Source organism: Platichthys flesus, chromosome 15 (assembly GCF_949316205.1).
Source record: "Platichthys flesus chromosome 15, fPlaFle2.1, whole genome shotgun sequence".
Classification (NCBI taxonomy): domain Eukaryota; kingdom Metazoa; phylum Chordata; class Actinopteri; order Pleuronectiformes; family Pleuronectidae; genus Platichthys; species Platichthys flesus.
Window position 1 is genome coordinate 16061801 of NC_084959.1, and position 19624 is coordinate 16081424.

The 19624-nt window shown below is 44.7% G+C and overlaps 1 pseudogene; it reads left to right on the top strand.

Annotated features, from left to right (window-relative positions):
* LOC133969863 (cell adhesion molecule DSCAML1-like) overlaps positions 1-19624 on the top strand; it is a 51365-nt pseudogene that overhangs the window by 13723 nt on the left and 18018 nt on the right.

Consider the following 19624-nt stretch of genomic DNA (forward strand, 5'->3'; position numbering starts at 1 on the left):
GCAAGGCAGTGGAAGAAATTCAGCCACAAACGTCTTGACCCCTGGAGATGCTCTGAGCTCTGAGCTCCCCTTTCCGTTAGTGTCAATATAAAAAGCACTTTTTGTTCATGTCTTGATTCTCCCATTTTAATTGACTTTTATTTGAGGAAATTATGCGTTCAAATCAAAGCAGCTTTTGTGCCATCGCTGACCTGGGGCTGAATCCCACCACGCTTCCTTCCTGTGTCTCATATCTCTCGTGTCCCACCCAGTAAGAATACAAAAGGGAAAAGACTGCGCAAAAATCCTTTGAATTGTCCACTTAATTTTCACTTCATAGCTGTGGCTTTGCACACAAGGATCATTGTGTGCAGGCTCCGATCAGTAGCACAATCACATACTGGTCTGAAGGTTGAGTTCATGACCTAACACAATGCAGCTGTGACCTCTGAACCCCAACAGGTTCTGTTTTGTCAAACACACATGCTTCCAATCTGGAGACGTGTGTGTGTGTGTATGCATATGAGTGTGTGCGTGTATATGTGTGTATGTGTCCCCTTGGCTGCCCCATTTTCCCGTCCAGCCAGGACAGTAGGGGGGTCTAAGAGGGGAGGGGTACAGGCAGACTGACCTATTTCCCTTTCACTTCCCTACCCATAGCATCCCTGTAGTTAAGCTTTGTGTGTATTTGTGTGTGTCTATGCATGTGTGCGCGTGTGTGTTTGTGTGTGTGTTTGTGTGTTTGTGTGCCCCTTACGAGACAATGGAGGCCAGCTAGTCTGAGTGGTGATCTGAAGGAGGAGAGCTGGAGCGCAGACAGAGGGATGGTGGGGTTTGTGGACGGGCATGAAAACAACATGGCAGGACACAGTGTGGCTTCAGCTCTCAGATCGAGGCCGTCAGTCCAACCAGCAGAAAGCTAATGAGTGGCTCTGATGAATAGAGACTGGACCAGCAGATGGCTGCAGTCACATGGTGGTCCGCAGAAGATGCCCAACCATCTAATATACCTGCCACACACTTTGCTCTTTATTCATTCTTGGTCATTTGATACACGAGGCCATATAGAAGCCCGAGCTGAGGAGCAGTGACACAAGAGGGAAAGTTGTATTAACTGAGATTTGAAAACATTTGCAAATCAGTTTCTCATCAATTCTCCTCATTACCTCTGCCAAGGAGTTTGTGTTTCCTTCCCAGTCTGTTTTTTATTTAGCAGGATTACACCACTGGATGGTTAAACCAAAACTTGGATGAAGGAGTATGGGTGAAGCAAGAACCTGTTTCATTTCTGTGCCGATTCGGATCAGGGGCAGATCCAGGAATCTTTTTTTTTCACTTTCTTGATCATTATGAGAGAGGGCATTTAAAAAAAAATGTTCCTTGATTTGTCAGAGAATAATCTCTCGACCTTGATTAAAAAAAAGAACTCTGAACCAGGCATGTTAAGAGAACTGATATTTATGAGTATGTGCAATTCAGTGCAGATTCAAATAAAAATCTGGATCTAGAAGATTTAAATGTGGTTTCATGAGAGGACAGTTGGGCCTCAACGGAGGTATGGGTTCTACTCCCTAGTTTTTCTAATTCAATCACATCTTATTCCATTCTCTCACACTCTACAACATACAGAGGTGTTTGGATTAGTGGATGCTGCTCAGTGTCTGTTCTCTAAAACAGTCCCGCCCCATATTTTTTAAATATAAGGTGGATTCAACCTGCGTTTAACCCTGCAGTGTGGGCCTGCTGAGTTATCAGGCCTTAATGTGAACATGGAACCTAATGGATGTCACCGGGTGGCGAGGTCACTTTCAGGCTATGTTACAGATCAATCTTCCGCCCCTGGGGTCCCTGCTGGGAGTCAGGTGGCTCAACAGAGACCCAGTAATAGGAAAACCATATACACACGCACACAGGGGTTAATTGGGAACACGTGGAAAATTACAGCCGAGGTGATCAATTTGTGAGAATAAGTAAGTTTCAGTCACTGATCTCAGCTGATAATTTTGACTCGAGATTGATGATGATGATGATTAGAGCAGCGTTATCTCCCTCCACATTTGGTTTAGCCGACTACAGCATAACTAGGATCACAAATTATAATCTTTGCATTAATTAATCTGTTGATAATTTGATAACCAATTGTGAGAAAGGCCTGATATTTGCTCCTCAGCCCAAACGGATGTCTTCAAATATCTTCAGATGTCTTATAAAGTGACATAGCAGAGGTAATCAATACATTTTAAATATCACTTCATCACATTTGAAAGGTGGGATCAATATTTCTTTTCTAATTTTATCATCTATTCAATTCTGTCCATGTAGTTTGATCCTCATACATTAAATAAAAAAAATGAAGATAAAGATAAACATGAGAATCAATTTAATTTGAATATCTGATAATTTGCCACATGCTGACCAGTCGATAAAAGCAGACTTGAATTCAAAGCTCTGGGGATAATGTGCAGAAACATTAAAAACAAATGGAGACTTTAGCATTGTTTCTCATCAGTAAATAAATATGAAGTTAGAGGCTACACACACACACACACACACAGGTACAGCGTGCAGAGAGGTGACACAGGCACAGGGACCTCATGGAGAGCAGTGGTGTGTGAGGACACAATGTCTGTTTGTAAATCTGTGCTTATGCACTCAGAGCAGGAATACATTAATGGATGCACTTGTCTGGGACGCCGCATACTCATGTAAACACTGGTTTAACATATGCACACACACACACACACCGACTTCTAGGAAGTACAAATGTACAGGCCTGCCCACAACACACACACACACCTTACAAGTAACACGACAAAGCCATTTCCAGATTTTGTTTGAACCTGCCTGAATATGGAGCACTCATTAAACATTAACTCAGGATACATTAAGGCTGCGCTCGGCTCTGCTCTGCTGGCTGACGGCCGGCCTGTTGTTGTGCTGCCTGGCTGCAGCAGGACATGGTGTGACAGGGGAGGACAGGGAGCAGCACGTGGCGTCCCCAGGGCTCATGGAACCTAACCCCATTGACTGTCGGCCTCTCTCACCCCCAACCCCGGCCTTCACACCCTGCCTCTGTCCCATGTGGCACACAGAGGGCCATGGGGGTTAGTGGGCCACTAAATAATGCTGTTATTATATACTTACATATGCAAACACATGGCAGGAACACCAGTGCTTAGCAAAGAGCAGCTTCCTACTAAATAACCGACATATGAGAAATGACAAAACAACCCGGAAACCTAAAACTGTATTCATTTTGAACCTCTCAAATCCAGCGTTCAGTGCGACCATACGTCACACACAGTTCTTGTCCAGGGTCGTTCACCTATGAGTGCTTCTCTCTCACTTTCTCTGGATGTTTTACCCCTTTCACTTTTGCCCCAGTGTGCTGAGAGCAGCCGAGAGCAGGGCATGAACAGATGGGGAGCTGGCAGCCATCTTTTACTCAGTTAGGTTGAGTAGGCACGTGGGTGGGTGTGTTAATTAGCAGAAACATGTCTGTGTGTGTGTGCGTGTGCATGTGTGTGTGTGTGTGTGCGCGTGCAAGGGGCACAATAGGCATAATTATCTCTGCTTGAGAGGCCCAGTTTTGGGGGGGGGGGGCAGGCGTGGGGAGGCAGAATTCAACAATGGCCCAACCACAGGCTTTGTGTGTACAGAGGAGAGGGCTGACAAGTGTCGGCTATTATTGACTATTTACACACTGCTACACACGCCTGCTCACATGCACTTAACACAGAGATGTACACACTATAGCCGCCGCCGTCGCCACTCTCCTTCGCCTTTTTTCCCTTTTGTGTCTACATCAAGCACACACAAGCCTTGACACACACACACACACATGCAGCATGAGTACGTCTACAGAGCATCAGTGTATCAGTGTCAATCAGTGAAAGAGGAAGAGATGGGAAAGCCCCTGCGAGCACGTCACTCTGACAGGAAGCTGGCCGCTCTCTCACCCTTCCAGCCACGGCTGTGTGAGAATAAGACAACTCAGAGAGAGGGAGACAGACGGAGAACTCTGCTTTTGGTTCACAAGTTTAGTATCACCTGGATTATCAGATAAATACAGTGCAATTTGAGAGCTTTGACCATAATTTCTGTTGGTCGTAATAACATCCTATAATGGCTACTGTAAGGCTGAGGGAGAAAATCTCAGATAGTCCTTATTTTCTTTTCCTTGGAAAGCAAAGATTACAATTTTGTTTGCCATACAGAAACTACAGAAGTATTACATAAATCAGGTTTTTCCATGTTTCAATTGGGTGTTCTCATAAGTCTGGTCCAAGCTTAGTGGTAGACCAATATTATTAATCTTACTGACCTATATTTACTCCTAATTCAAAATTCCAAAAATGTCAGTGAATATGCAAACCAGTCAAAAGTTGAACCAAGTAATCCCTCGAAAACAGGCCACTAGTCCTAACTCATCATGCCATTTTTGTTTTGTATAAGTACTTAAAAAAAGATTTTCTCATGAATGTTTTTTATATTGTTATTTTGTATTTATCTGTCCGTCCTGGGAGAGGGATCCATCATTTATGATTCTCTCTGGTTTTGGTAGTTTTTCCATCATTTATGATTCTCTCTGGTTTTGGTAGTTTTTGGTAGTAGAGGGTTGAGGGCAGAGTATCGCACCTTGTCAACCTGTGATTTGTGAGTATGGGCTATACAACAACAATTCATTTTGATTTGATTAATTATTATAGCTTTGTTTTCAGTATTTTATCAGATGCTGTACCTAAATACTGGTGTAAAGGATACAGGTGTCACTTCTGACCACAGCCCGGGTCATTATGAAAGTGAGAGCTGGACGGCTTGTGTCAAGGCTTAAAGAAAGAGAGCTGGAAGCCTTATATGGTCTGGATTGGGCTAAGAAATAGGATTTGAGTAAAGCGGTTTTACCCGTTTTCTCTTTCTTCCTTTCCCTCCACTCTTTTGTTTAGGCTGAAGAACGAGGGATTAGTGTGAGGAGATTATAGCAGGCTCTTCTAAGAAATTTCATTTAAGGAAAATGCTTATTTAGACTCAACAGTTCAGCATTGGTGGCAGGAAGTTTTTTTCCTGATTTCCCCTCTTCATGTTTCTGTGTCTTATTATGAACTGCAGAGATTTTCATCTCTAATCCTCTGAAATTGTTGGTTTGAAGTGTGGTTCCACTGTTGTTCTCCAAACTTTCATCAGATTTCATCGGATATTTTGAAATAGCCAACAGTTGAATCACTCCAATCTAAAAGTATGAATCTGATAAGGTGTATAATGAGTGTTTTGATAAGATAAGAAAAGATAAAGGGAAATAACTCCAATATCAGAGATTGTCAATGATGTGGTGAAATCGACACACTCCACGTTGTGATTCGCTGCGTCAGAGAGTAATGTAGTGTTTTTTACCGTTTCGTGATCATGGATCAAATGAAATCTCTGATGGTCATCCATGTGCCATGTTCCGACATGACCTCTCAATCAGGCCTATTGATCCGCCCCGTGTTCGCTGTCCAAACACATGCAGAGGTCAGATCAACACTGCAGGCTGTGATTGACTGCAAGGGGGGGGGGGGTTTCGAACCTGCTGCTTTGTGTAAATGTGACAGAAACAGCGGAGGAACAGAGCAAGAGGTTTCGTGGTTGTGTTGTTTGTGTGTGTGCTTAGTGAGTGCCACGTCTAGGTAAGTCAATAATTCAACATGGAGACAGTATGTGAGGTGTTTGCTCCTTCTGTTTCTCCCGACAGCAAAAGTCTCTTAAGATGTCTCAATCGATCCATCAGACGGTAATTCTCTTTTTTGCTCGTATGGTTTGAGCCATGAGGGAAAATATGAAAATATGTCACAGTCACAATTGTCCTAAGCCCAGAGTGAAATGTTCTACTTGTTACATCCACACAACACTGAGAAACTCGAAAATATTAGATTTATGATTGTAGTGCACTTGGAAAACATGTCCCAGTTTGAGAAGAAACAAAGTCAAACTCGGTGATCAAAATATAAATATTTGGCATCGATTGAATAATTGATTTGTCTCTTACTCCACTGCTCCCTGGGTTGGTCCCCAGTGTATTAGAGGATTCACAACTGCAGGAGGTTTAGAGTGTCCAGGTCACAAGCTCATCTTCTGACTGGGGCAGGAACCCGATGCAGCAAGAACATGTAAACACTACACGGAACATCATTGTGCTCTGATGAAATATAATCCAATGTGTTTATGAGGTGAATAAAACATCTGGTCACAGGGATGTGAAGCGTCAACTCCATCAGCACAGGAAAAAAAAACAAAAAAACAGAAGCTATACTGTACACTTTTTTCTACTATTTCTTTTCCACCACACATGTTTTTTACTCTTACAAGTCATACTATTTCCTTTATTTATTATTATTAAATCAAAGATATGATTTAATATGCTACTACTCACATAGAGCTACACCAATGAAATCACTCTTGTATGTTAAATCATACGTAAACTAATCTTATATTGCAGGAATTTAATTGTAATAGATTACTTCAGCAATGGGGTTTTGCCGACCTGCTTCTTTTTAGTGAAATAAGAGTCGACCTTTCCTGTGTAACACAGACCAGTTTTTATTGACATGTGACTCTCGATGTCACAGTTGAAGACAATCGTGATGTCGATTTCTGTTGTTTGTCTTTGGTAAAGGTGAGATGATGATATTTGATTCTTTTGTTCCAAGTGTATTTATAGTCATTTGGCGTGTGGGGATTTCAACAATCCCTTTTGGTAAACATTGTAAATGTACGCGTGTGTGTGTGTGTCTAGCAGTTAATCTCTCTCTCTCTCTCTTTCTCTCTACATCTCTCTCTCCCTCCCTCTCTCTCCCTCTCTCTCGTCCTGCCGGGCAGTGACACTCCTCTGCCACCAGCACTCTAATAGGGAGGGACCAGGCAGCTCACTCAGTGCCACTAATGCAGCTCACTGCCCTGGGCTATGGGCTAAGCTGGAGTACACTGCATCACAGACACACACACACGGACACACACATATGATGGCAGACACACACAGCATATATCCAGCTCTGTCTCTTATCTGCAGCTAAGTCAAAACAAGGGGCGGGAGCTTTTCGCTGCTGGATGTTTACTTTTACTGAGTGACATTTTTGAAAGAACGGAGTTACTTGGGTGTTTAAGCCTTAGTGCACGTGCAGTTAACAGATAAATATGAGTTAATGGGATATCCACTAGAGGGGAGGTTTTTGGAACGTGGTGGCACGCTTAGGTATGGTGCAGTGCGTGTGTGCGTGCATGCGTGTGTGTGTGTGTGTGTGTGCACGTGTGTGTGTTCCTCTCTCCCGGGACTCTCATTATCACTGCTGTCCCAGATGTCACCAAGCACATGAAACACACGTCATGAATAATGGAGCCCTATTTCTACATCTCTCCCCATTTCTCTCCAATACTCCCACCCCTCTTTTCCCCACCATCCCTCCGTTTCCTCTGATGCTTCTACTGATGCTTAATCTTCTCCGCGCTGTTTCATCGGAGATGGTCCATTTAGCTTTATGCAGCATCGTCGTGCCCTGTCTGGTTTTGGGCGGCTTTATGGAGGGGAAACACTGTCTCTGCAGTGTTTGCATTGAGTTATATCTATGCAGACGACATCTTCTTTGCATACAGTTTTATGTCCTTCCCACGGCTGTCCATTCAGCCGCTCCTAAGGCTGCCCCCCACCCCACGCCGTCCCCTCCCCCAGTGTTTACTGTTGAAAGTCACACTGGGACAAATTGGGACAGCGCAGGCAGCGGAGCAGAAGAGACGTGGTCCCATCTCAGTGGAGAAACCGGACTCATGCTCTCTCTCTCTCTCTCTCTCTCTCTCTGTCTGCTCCCTCTCCCTCGACCTCCTCAACCTTCACCTCAGTCTGCTCCTCACCTCCGTGCCGCCTCCCAACTTTCCAACGTCCCCTTCACCCGCGGCCAGTCGCTGTACGACACACGCCACAGTGGGAGGAAGGGTCAGGGAGAGGAAGAGCATGATTGAAAGATGAGGTAAGCAGTCAGGATTGGTTTGGAGAGAGGACAGCGGTCAGGATTAGACAGTGGAGCGTGGCTTTTTAATGAAAACATGACAGAGCTGCGGCTTCTTCAACACCCCCTCCCACCCATCCTCCTCCTCCTCCTCTTCCTCCTCCCGTCTACAAAATGAGCAAACCACTGAGAGGATGCAAGAGGGGAGAAAACAATGCTGATGTACAGATATTGCTCATGGAAGTTTTTGTCAAATAGCGGCGTTGTGCTCATCGCCCTCCGTGTGAACCGTTTGCTCGTGTTAACAAAGTCTCCTTCACTGGGGGGGATGCAGCCACAGTTGTTACACATCAGTTGTGCCAATAAAAGCCGCTCTGAATGTGAATTGAAGGGAGTTAAGAGGCTGCTATTCATGGATGTTAAGTAAGAGTGCCGCGGAATAAAAGCCAGGAAAGTGTATATATTTAATTGGTTGACACCTGCTTCTACTTGGGGCTTTTTAATGTACAGAGCAGAGAGAGAGGAGAGAGCAAAGGGAGGGCTGAGAGGGCTCTCGCTTTGAATACAGATGCCCCCCCCCCCCCTTGTTTTTGCATAAAGGTTTGAAAGGAGGCGAGAACACAGACGTGGACTGTTATCTCCTCCTCAGTTTACCCTCAATCTTCTCCTTCGCTTTCCACCCTTTTACTTGTTTTTCCCTCTGCCTCCTCGATCCTCTTTCTCTCCTCTAAATCAAGTCAGTCAGTCCAATGTTGCTGATTTTCCTGCTTTAACCCGTTTCTCTGCAGCCGAGTCCTCGGTGCTAATTTTACCGCATAGTTTATTATTTTCTGTTCCAGCAGGGACATTTTTCTTGTCCTATTTTAAGCCTGGTAGGTGTTTTTCCCATTCGTGTGTGTATGTGTGTTTGTCTGTGTGTGTTTGTGTGTGTGTGTGTGTGTGTGTGTGTGTGTGTGTGTGTGTGTGTGTGTGTGTGTGTGTGTGTGTGTGTGTGTGTGCGTGTGTGTTTGTGTGTGTGTGTGCCTTTCCCGTGACAACGTGTGCGCCTGGCATGTCTGCATTTGTGAGCACCAAGCATCTTCCAGCAGTACAGAGAATATCTCCGGAATTCACTGCTTTTTCTTTCTCTTTTTCTTTCTTCTTCTTTCTGTGACAGTCACAAGTCTTTGATCCACTCCTCCTCGTCGTCCCCCTCCTCCTCCTCCTCCTCCTCCTCCTCCTCCTCCTCTTCCTCCTCCTCTCACTCTTCTCACCTTCTTTCAAATTCCTCACCGCATCTTGCCGTTGAGAGCGGCGATTGAAGGCAGACGTACAGAATGCAATTTCTTCAACGTCAAACTCTCTGAATATCACCCATTGTTTTTCAACAACGCATTGTTAGTGTGTTGACCAGAGGATTATAACAAACTTGTCTGTCAACTAACAATGAATAAACAACAATGGCTAAACATTGAAGTTCACGTGCCCCATGTGTTCACATCCATTTGTATCGTTCAGTGTCTTGTGGATATTTAAAGCTCAAACTGTTACTTTTGCACACCCTTAAGTTTGATTCCTGATCTATTTCTTTCATCTTCTAAAGTTTTATGATTAATTAGTGAAAATATCAGTTTACAAGACAAGAACTGTTACACGGCTCTATCCATTGACAAGAGGCGGGTCACATCGTGGACAGGTGGCCCAGGGCTAACATACAGAGACGGACATCCATTTACGGAATGTCGGTCTGTTCGGTTCGAACACATTGGATTGGGGTAACATTGTGGATGTGAGTTTGAATGGTTGTGTGTCTTTGTATGTTGACCTTGTGATGCACTGGCGCCATATCTAGAGTGTATACCTTGCCTCTCGCCCAGTGCCAGATGGGATTGGGTACAGCCCCCAACCTGCAACCACTAAAGCATCATAGGAATGATGTTTAGTGGCGCTAGAAAGTAAAATGTAATCTTTTTATTTTATATTCACACTATCTCTCTATAATAAGATTCTATATAAATCAAATGAGGGATATTTTTTCAAAATAAAGCTTCACCTAATGTGTTGATACTTCAGCTCATACCAGTGATGCCTCTGAAATGAACACTTTTCAGGCTTTCGGTTTCTTCAGAGTCAAAGTCGTTATGTTACAACTCCAGTCCACATGTCTGTGATGGACAAACACGTTGGGCTGGAGGCAACTATCACTCTTGTCAGTTTGTGGAGGAGAGAAATCTCTGACCCTCTGCTGCTTTGACACATTCCGTCCTTGCATTGGCTTACAGTCATCATAATGAGCTGTGAAAATACACTAACAGCTTAACTGGGAAACCCCCTTGAAGGCGAGAAACCACTGCCTTTGACCATCAGTGGTGTTGGGCAAGTTACAGACTCCGGGGATCAGATTGTACTGTAGTGATCCGCCAGAAGGAAGACAAGGATGGGAGTTCGATTGCTCATTAGCCTTTTCCAAACTGATTATATATGGAGTCCATACTGGGAACTCCCATAGGAACACCAGTGTTGTTACTCAGTGCTGCATGTTCCTGCACTCCCTGTTTTGTTTTTTCCACAGGAGATGGATGAATTTTGGACAGGTTAGCATCACAAGAAATGTGTTGACAAAGCCCCTTTTGCACTGATCACAACATCCACTACAAACCACTACCATCTACCTTTGTCTGCAATGGGAATGGAATCCATCGGCATTCACTCCAAGGTCAAATTACTCAGCAGGCGACGCAGGTTTTCATACACTCTGGCTCCAATCGCCGGTGATGGAAACATGGTGAACCCGGGTGGACGTGCTGATTTGGTAACATAGCCAGGAGAGAGGTTTACGGTTCATCTGTGACATTGACCATGATGCAACGGGGGAAAAACACACAGGCAAACTCCTCCACTGCCAATGTAAAGAAGTCAATCGCTACTTTTCTTTAGGCAGGTTTACCCCCATGTTTAAAACACCCATGTATAACCGCTAAATTGGGTATTAAAGAGGTATACGAGAGGTAAAACAGTTTTGTCCTAAAATGGACTAAAGTGAAAGAGATTTTCCCCTGTAACGCATGTTGGCCGGATTCTCTGCCAAGAGCCCAATCAGAAGCCCAAGATAGTTTCCAAACTGTGCATAAAACTGATAATGAACAAGAATATTTTTAGTATTTTTATCTGCTTTCCCAGAGAAAGTGAAACGCACATCTTAGTGCTGAGGATTTTAAAAGCTTGTTAACTTTACTCTGAGATGCAGAACTGGACCAAACTCCACACAGACGCTCAGGAAGTAAAAGACAATGTCTTATATGTCGTGTGTTTGTGTGTGTTTGTGATTATTCCACAAAAAATATGTGCAGCATCTGGAAAGCTATTATTAGCAACTTCATTCTCCTACTCGCGTTTATTTCTGGATTCATTTCACCAGTTCACCTTTACCTTTTTTTTTCTTTCCTTCCAGTCAAGCGACACAGGTTTTCATTTCATTGTTGCCTCCTTGATGATTGTCAACACGCCGCACTTTAATAATTGCTGAAAGTGCGCTGAATTGGTAACAGGACAGCAGTGAGAAGACCCTAGCAACAGGGAGAGGATGAAGAAAGCGTGAGAGTGGGAGGGAGGGAGAAAGATGCAGAACATCAATAAATAATGGCCCCACTGAGGAGGTGGAAATATGGGCCTCGTTATCTTTGCGCCGACGCCTTCATTTGCATGTGAGAAAATGAGGCTGCTACTAACTCACACACACACACGCGGGCTACAGTATATATCCTATTTATAGACTCTGTCAAGCTTTTATTTTTTCCTATTCTCCATCTCGAACATTTACACTTCCATTATTTTTTCCTTTTTCTTTCCTCCTCTTTGGAATTTGTCAGAGTAGTAGGCCTGGTCTGCTGTGTGACTGCGAGGCCGCAGGCATTTTGCTTGATTAAAAAAAAATTAAATGAAAGAAAACCTCTATTACACAAGAGAGGTTTGCTGAGGACAAACAGCACGATTAGTTTGAGCAATGCCTCATTTCCCACGTCACAGAGCGTCGCAGCGCTCTCAGTCACACAGGGTAACGGCCCACGGTAAGGCAGGTGGAGTTAAGTGCCTTGCACACAGGTGACTTTTCTTTAACTTTCCCCGAATCTGCTGAATAGGAGTGAGTCTGTGTGTGTTATTCCTGAATGTAGTTTCAATGCACCACATATTTTTTTGAATGGCCTTAATACAAAAAGGATTTTGCTACAAAAAATACAAAGAGATGGAAATTAAATTAAATTAAATTAATTAAAACGTGGGTGAAATAATCATAGTTTTTACTGACATGAAAAAGTATCAAATAAAAATGTCACTTTTAAACGATTCAAATTGTTTTATTGATTTAACTTTATGTTTAACATATTCGTTGGAGAATAATTTCCAATAATTTCAGTTTTACGTTTTTCCAGTCACAAAACCACATCATCGTGATCCTACACTTACAAAAAACAGAGTTTAAAGTATTTCCCCTCGGGACCCCTTCAGCATCCAGGAATCACAAACAATTTTGCAAAGTCTTTTCCATGAATGAGTTTCACTGAGACTCTGACCAAACTCATACAAGATCAACAATGTCGCCGTCCTCTAGGCGACGCAGCCTCTTTCATAGAGTTCTCCTCCTGGCTGAAAGAACGACTTATAATAGTTGATAAAAACACTTTAACCATAAAAACAGTTCCTGCTGAGCTTATGGGAGGAATCCAAATTCTTATGTAACGGTCACTCTGTTTTAATCAGTGTTACGCAAAAAAATAATGGTGGTTTAGTTGCTATTCATTTTTTATTTTCTCAAAATGCATTTTCCAGAAAGACAGACATTTTTTAGACATACTCTTGAATATGAGAGAATATCGTTTAGTTACGGCTGTGGGCATGTATAGTTAAAATGCTATTACACCTTATATGGGGGGGGGGGGGGATTATGTAACAACAACTGCAAACCATTTTGCAATTCATAGTTCCTGAATGCATGCATGTCTGCATGTTTTGCTGCTGCTCTGTGTGTGTGTGTGTGTGTGTGTGTGTGAGTGTGTGTGTGTCTACGAGCGGGTGTGATGTACATTGGCTCTGTTTCTCGTTATCTAGTCAAGTCAGCATGAATAAAAGCTGAGGGAGCACAGTGATTTAGTAATTAATATTTTACTCTGTCTGCCACTTTGCCACTCAGAGACCGAGAGCAGGAGGCTGGGAGAGAAACAGAGGGAAAAGGGTGAGACAGAGGGTTCCACACAAAGGGATGAAGAGAGAGTCGACTATAACGACAGAGTGATTCCATGAGCAAACCACAGAGCTTAGCCGGACGGATAGCGAGGGAGATAATGTGATATTGTGTAATCAGCATTGTTTCAGTGGCTGTGGACGGGATGAATTCAGCCGGCTGCTGCAGACAGAAAGTGTGGCTGTGACAGATCCAGCTGACTCTTTCTCTCCCCCCCCCCGCCTATGTCAGAGTGTTGTGACAGGCCAGTCGTCGGTGTTGTGGGTGTAGCAGTCTTAAAGTGCTCATTATCCTGTAAGGCTTCATTCTGGGGGGCAAACACAGGCTGCTGTGAAATTGCAGCCTGTGCCTCCTCTTAGGTCGTACAGTACGCTCCATGCAAACACCCGCACGGCCCATATAACTGCTACCTTCAGTTTACCCACTCAACCCTCGGCAAGACCCAGACAAACAAGGGGGCTTGTAGGTAAAATATTGATGATGATAAACACAGGTGCACGATATTTTACTGATATGTAAACTTTGCAATTAGTCCACGTTCCAAGCATCATTAAAACACATGAACATTTTCTAGATTTAGATTTTTATCTGGATCTATCCCAATATCCATACAATCACATATATCAGAACGCTAAACATACCAGATTTCTTAATTCAAATCCATGAATTACTATCAACCCAATAATGCGTTGAAAAAACGCTCTCAATGTTAAGGAAAGTGAAAAAATTTATCCTGGATCCATCCCTGATCAGGGTCCCATCGAGATGTAATTAGTTCTCCTTACCCATTCCCAGCCTTCCACCAAGTTTCATTGTAATCTGTTTTTGCGTAATCCTGCTTAATAAATAACAAACGCAGATAAAAATGCAACTTTCTCAGCGGAGATAACGAATGGTGTGACAATCGGAAATATAAGGTCCAGTGAATTCAAGAAAATACCAAAACCACCTGAGACAGAAGAAAGTGAAACTCTGAGAGGGGGGGTGTTGTGTGTGTGTAGAGCTGTGTGTGTATGTTTTGTGTGTGCGTGTGCCAGACAAAATATGCAGTTTAACAGTTATACAGAGAATTCCTTGTGCAGACTGGTGCTCACTGCAAACAAGCATCTCTCTCCCCTCTGCTTCTGTTCTTCTGGGCACAGCATGAACTTTTCAGGTTGTTACCACATAACCACGGTTCTCTGAGCAGCATGAAATGTGAAACACAGAACAAACGCGAGGCCGAGAGCGGAGAGGCGCCCGTCACTCAGTTGCGCACTTGATCACCGCACTTGAAAGGTGCGAGGGAGAAACTAACGTTTGGATAGTTTGCCGATGATAGTGTGGCGCTTAAGAGTTTTACATTGTGCTTAAAAGGGGACTATAAATCTTTTCTCTGCTCCATCTACGTGTGGTGCGAGTGACCGCTGTGTGTCCTCGAGGCCTTGAAAGAGTGCCAAGTTTTGGGAAGCAGCATTATCAGGCAGGTTGTGCCAATGGCTCCGGCTGCTGTTTGTCCGTCACACAATGTGGTTTTGCAATGAGCACAAAAGCTTTGTAGCAGAATGATCAACTTCATGTGTGCGTTTGTTTCTGTTTGTCTAATGCTTTTCTCTGGGGGAATTAACCTTTACTCAATGTGTCTTCCTCAGGTAACAGGTTCTCTCTCACCTCCTTCGGAGCTCTTTACATCTCTGATGTTCAGAAGGAGGACGCCCTCTCCACATACCGGTGCATCACCAAGCATAAGTACAGCGGCGAGACGCGGCAAAGCAATGGAGCCAGGCTCTCCGTAATGGGTAAGCAGTTTGCCGTTGTCAGTTCACTCAAGCTGCTCTCGTGGTTCGCTTTGTCCTGAGGAAATGTTAATCCCCATATCTCTCTCTCTCTCTCTAGACCCCAACGAGTCCTCGCCCACCATCCTGGACAGCTTCCAAGCAGGGGAGGTGCAGGCAGGCCAGAGCATCGAGCTCCCCTGCACCGCAGGAGGTTACCCCAGCCCCACCGTACGCTGGCTGAAAGACGGTCGCCCCCTGCCCTCAGATGCCCGCTGGACACGGCGTTTGACAGGGCTGACCATCAGCGACCTGAGGCTGGAGGACAGTGGCAGCTATGCCTGTGAGGTCACCAACAGTTTTGGCTCAAAGGAGGTGTCTGGACAGCTTCACGTTATAGGTGTGTAAGCACAAATGCACAAACACACATACACACACACATTCACTAAGACACTGATAGACTCCCACACTGTCTGCTCTGTGAATCACCCTAGCGCACAGATTCACAAATCCCTTTCTTTTTTTGGTTTGAGGCGCACGTATAAGTCACACCTAGAGTGTGTCTGTAACAAACGTGTGCGAGCTGTATGATGCCCCGTCATATCAGCTCTCAAAAAGAGAGACAGGGCCGTAATTCACTGAGACTGAATCCATAACACAGCTGCCAGCACCATTCACCGTCAGAGAGAAAGAGGGTGAGGACGACGGAGATAAAGACGAGGGGTCACCGAGGGGCCGGTCAGACATCCAGACAGTGCTGGAATGACATTATCTACCATGTTATAACAGATAATAAGTGTGGCGCACATAAATGTACATTGTGTTAGGTATACAAAGAAACAAAGAGCGGAGGAAGGCGAGACAGAGGGAGAGAATAGAGGGGCGGTAGGCTTTGCCAGTGGGCACATCATGGCAGCACACTCTGTGACTCTGACAGGGTGAGGGGGGGAGGCACAGCATTGCCCCCCAGCACACACCACCAGCTGCCTTATTGCTCACTGACATTTGCACACACACATGTACATACTCACTCTCTCCCTCGCTCTCTCTCTCTCTCTCTCTCACACACACACACACACACACACACACACACACACACACACACACAGTGGACAGAGATGTGAAGAGATAACTCCAGCTGCTTTTTTAATGAGTGTGTCAAACTGATTGAGTCACCACTGCTGATTGTACTCTCTTTTTCCCCCCATGAACACACTGTGTGTATGAATCCATGTCATTTTTAAACCCAGTTTAATGATTTAAGATTCATGTAGAAGGTGTAGAAATACATGTATTTTTTTCAAAAAGGTTATTTCTTATTAATTATTATTGTTATGATGGATTTAGAAAATTGTAATTATTTGCTATATTAAAGATTGTATTGTTAAAAAATTCCTGGATCAGTCCTCGGACCTGCACCAAAATCCCCCAAAATAATAATAATCTAAAAAATAATCTCTTTGGTGGAGATAATAATTATATTTGTATAGCAGTATAATAATGACACGACATGAACTGGTTCACAGTGAAACATAGACACAGAAAATATACAACACGATAGATTACATTTTTCCATAAGAATAATTTTTGCAATTGCTCTTTAAACTGAACTATTTTCTGACCCCGTGTTTCCCCCCTCAGATCCACTACGTGTGACCTTATCGCCTAAGAATCTGAAAACAGGCATCAGCAGCACACTGTTTTTCACTTGCACTGTGGAGGGCTCTCCTGAATACACCGTCAGCTGGTACAGGAACACAGAGCCCATTGTCCCTGACCAGCACATCTCCATCCAGGGGCAACACAACGACACGCTGCAGATCACCGCGGCACAGAAGTTCCACTCCGGGGCCTACCAGTGCTTCGCCTCCCGAAAGGGCCACACCGCTCAGGACTTTTCCATTATTCTGCTAGAGGGTAGGTGGACAGAGATGGTCACAAGGAAGTTCAGATTCTGCAAACAGGGCTCCTGAAGCTCCTACTGTTTCTGTGGTACTTTCTCCGTTCTTTATCTGAATACTTTGATAGATCCACAAAACAAAGAATTAAAGCAGAGATAGTGTTATAGTGTATATAGTCTTTATAATTTATATCCACATTAAGCTTTTCTGTTGCAATTTCTCAATTGTGTCTCTCCATTCTCTCTATTATCCTCTCAGATGGTACTCCTCGTATCGTGTCTTCCTTCAGCGAGCGGGTGGTGAACCCCGGCGAGCCTTTCTCCCTCATGTGCGGGGCCAAAGGAGCCCCGCCCCCCTCGATCACCTGGACGCTGGACGACGAGCCTGTGGTTCGGGACTCCACCTACAAGACCAGCCAGTACACCCTGTCGGACGGCTTGACCGTGTCGCACGTCAACGTCAGCAGCCCGCTCATCCGGGATGGGGGAGTGTACCGTTGCGTCGCACGCAACTCGGCCGGTAGCGCCGAGTACCAAGCGCGCATAAACGTAAGAGGTGCCTGTCTGCTTTTCAATATAAATGCACTCTACACCTGAAACAAACACATATTGGCTTAGTGAGCAGAATAGAGCATATCTATCTATCTATCTATCTATCTATCTGTCATTCTCTCTCTCTCTCTCTCTATCTATCTATCTATCTATCTATTTATCTATCTATCTTTCTGTCTATCTTTCTTGTCTGTTTTTATATCTGTCTGTTTATCTGTCTATCTATCTTTCTATCTGTCTATGTGTCTGTCTGTCTATCTGTATATCTATCTATCTATCTATCTATCTATCTATCTATCTATCTATCTATCTATCTATCTATCTATCTATCTATCTATCTATATGTCTGTCTGTCTGTCTGTCTGTCTGTCTGTCTGTCTGTCTGTCTGTCTGTCTGTCTGTCTGTCTGTCTGTCTGTCTGTCTATCTGTCTATCTTTCTTGTCTGTTTATATGTCTGTCTATCTTTCTATCTGTCTATCTGTCTATCTGTCTATCTGTCTATCTGTCTGTCTGTCTATCTGTCTATCTGTCTATCTGTCTATCTGTCTATCTGTCTATCTGTCTATCGGTCTGTCTGTCTGTCTGTCTGTCTGTCTGTCTGTCTGTCTGTCTATCTATCTGTACAGAATCACTTGTATACACAGAATATCTGGTTAGGCTAATAATCAACAAATATCCTCAGTCAGATTTGAGTAAAGGGAGCACAACTAACCTCCCTCTCCACCTGTCAACTTGCCCCAATCACTCTCTCCCTCAACCTTTATCTCTTCACCTCCTGTCTCCGTGGCTGCTCCCTTACTCTGCCATGACCTTCCTCGCCTCATCTGCCCCTCTCTCCGACTCTCTGTGTCTCTCTCTCTCTCTATCTCCTTCCCCCCCTCCACCCCCCCCTCTCTTCCCTGTGTCTCCAGGTCCACCTCGAATCAGACCCATGCGGGACATCACCGCAGTGGCGGGCAGGAACACCTACATAACGTGCCGCGTGATTGGCTACCCGTATTATTCCATCAAGTGGCTGAAGGACGGCATGCAGCTGCCCGATAATCACCGTCAAGTGGTGTTCGAGAACGGCACCCTGAGGCTGACAGACGTGCAGAAGGGCGCCGACGAGGGCACCTACTTGTGCAGCGTCCTGATCCAGCCCCAGGTGTCGATCAACCAGACCGTCCACGTAACTGTCAAAGGTAAAAGAAGAAGGGATTCAAATTGATAAAAATCATCCGAGCTGCAGGAGTGGCTGTAGTATTCCTGCTTTAATAGGCCAGAACACCAAATGTCTCCAGGAGGAATACTGGAATCATCAACACGAGTTATTTGCATTTCACTGGTCATGATGGTGAAAGCATGATGGTAAAAGCATATCCATTGAGTGTCCAGTTTACAGATGCAAACAAAGTTTTCTAGATATCAACATGTCCGGTCACTGCGATTCAAGACACCGGTGCTCAAAGTTGTTGACCGCAGCCTAACACTAATTATGTTTGACAGACTCAGATGTCGATTTATGGCAGATTCAAGTTTCACTTTGTGTGTGTTTTTTATTTTGTCTGTGAGTCGGGTCACGATGGTAGCAGGGCAGCTGCAGAGGTGTTTAAGGGAGTGTGCTTGTGCTTGCATGTGAGTGTGTCTCTGATTTAATTAGATGAATAATAATGAAGCCTAGATTAAATCCCCCAGATGTCTCAGCTGTAGTACCCCCCACCCCAACCTTCATTACTATGGCAACGGAATGACTTCCTCCTGCCAATTGGACTCTAACCAGAGCAGCTATTATGGGTACAGGAGATGGGGGGGCTGAAGAGGGGGAGAAGAGGAGAGGGTCCCACTGGCCAATGACCTTCTCTCTGTTTCTCCCTCTCACAGCGGCGCTCCAGATGGCCGCGCTGCCACTCTTCCATGTCTATCGCTTCCTGTGTTTCACTGACTTCTTTGCACTCTTCCTCTCTCCCCCACCAGTGCCACCGCTCATCCAGCCCTTTGATATCCCCTCTACCTCAGTGGGGAAGCTCATGTACATCGCCTGCGTGGTGTCATCTGGGGACATGCCCATACGCATCACCTGGCACAAAGATGGCCAGCTCATCATACCGGGCTCCGCCTCGGGCGTCGGAATCGAGACCAAAGAGTTCATGAGCTCCCTCCAAATCTCCAAGGTGACACTGAAGCACAACGGAAACTACACCTGCATCGCCAGCAACGCCGCCGCTACCGTCAGCTGGGAGAGACAGTTGATCGTTACCGGTG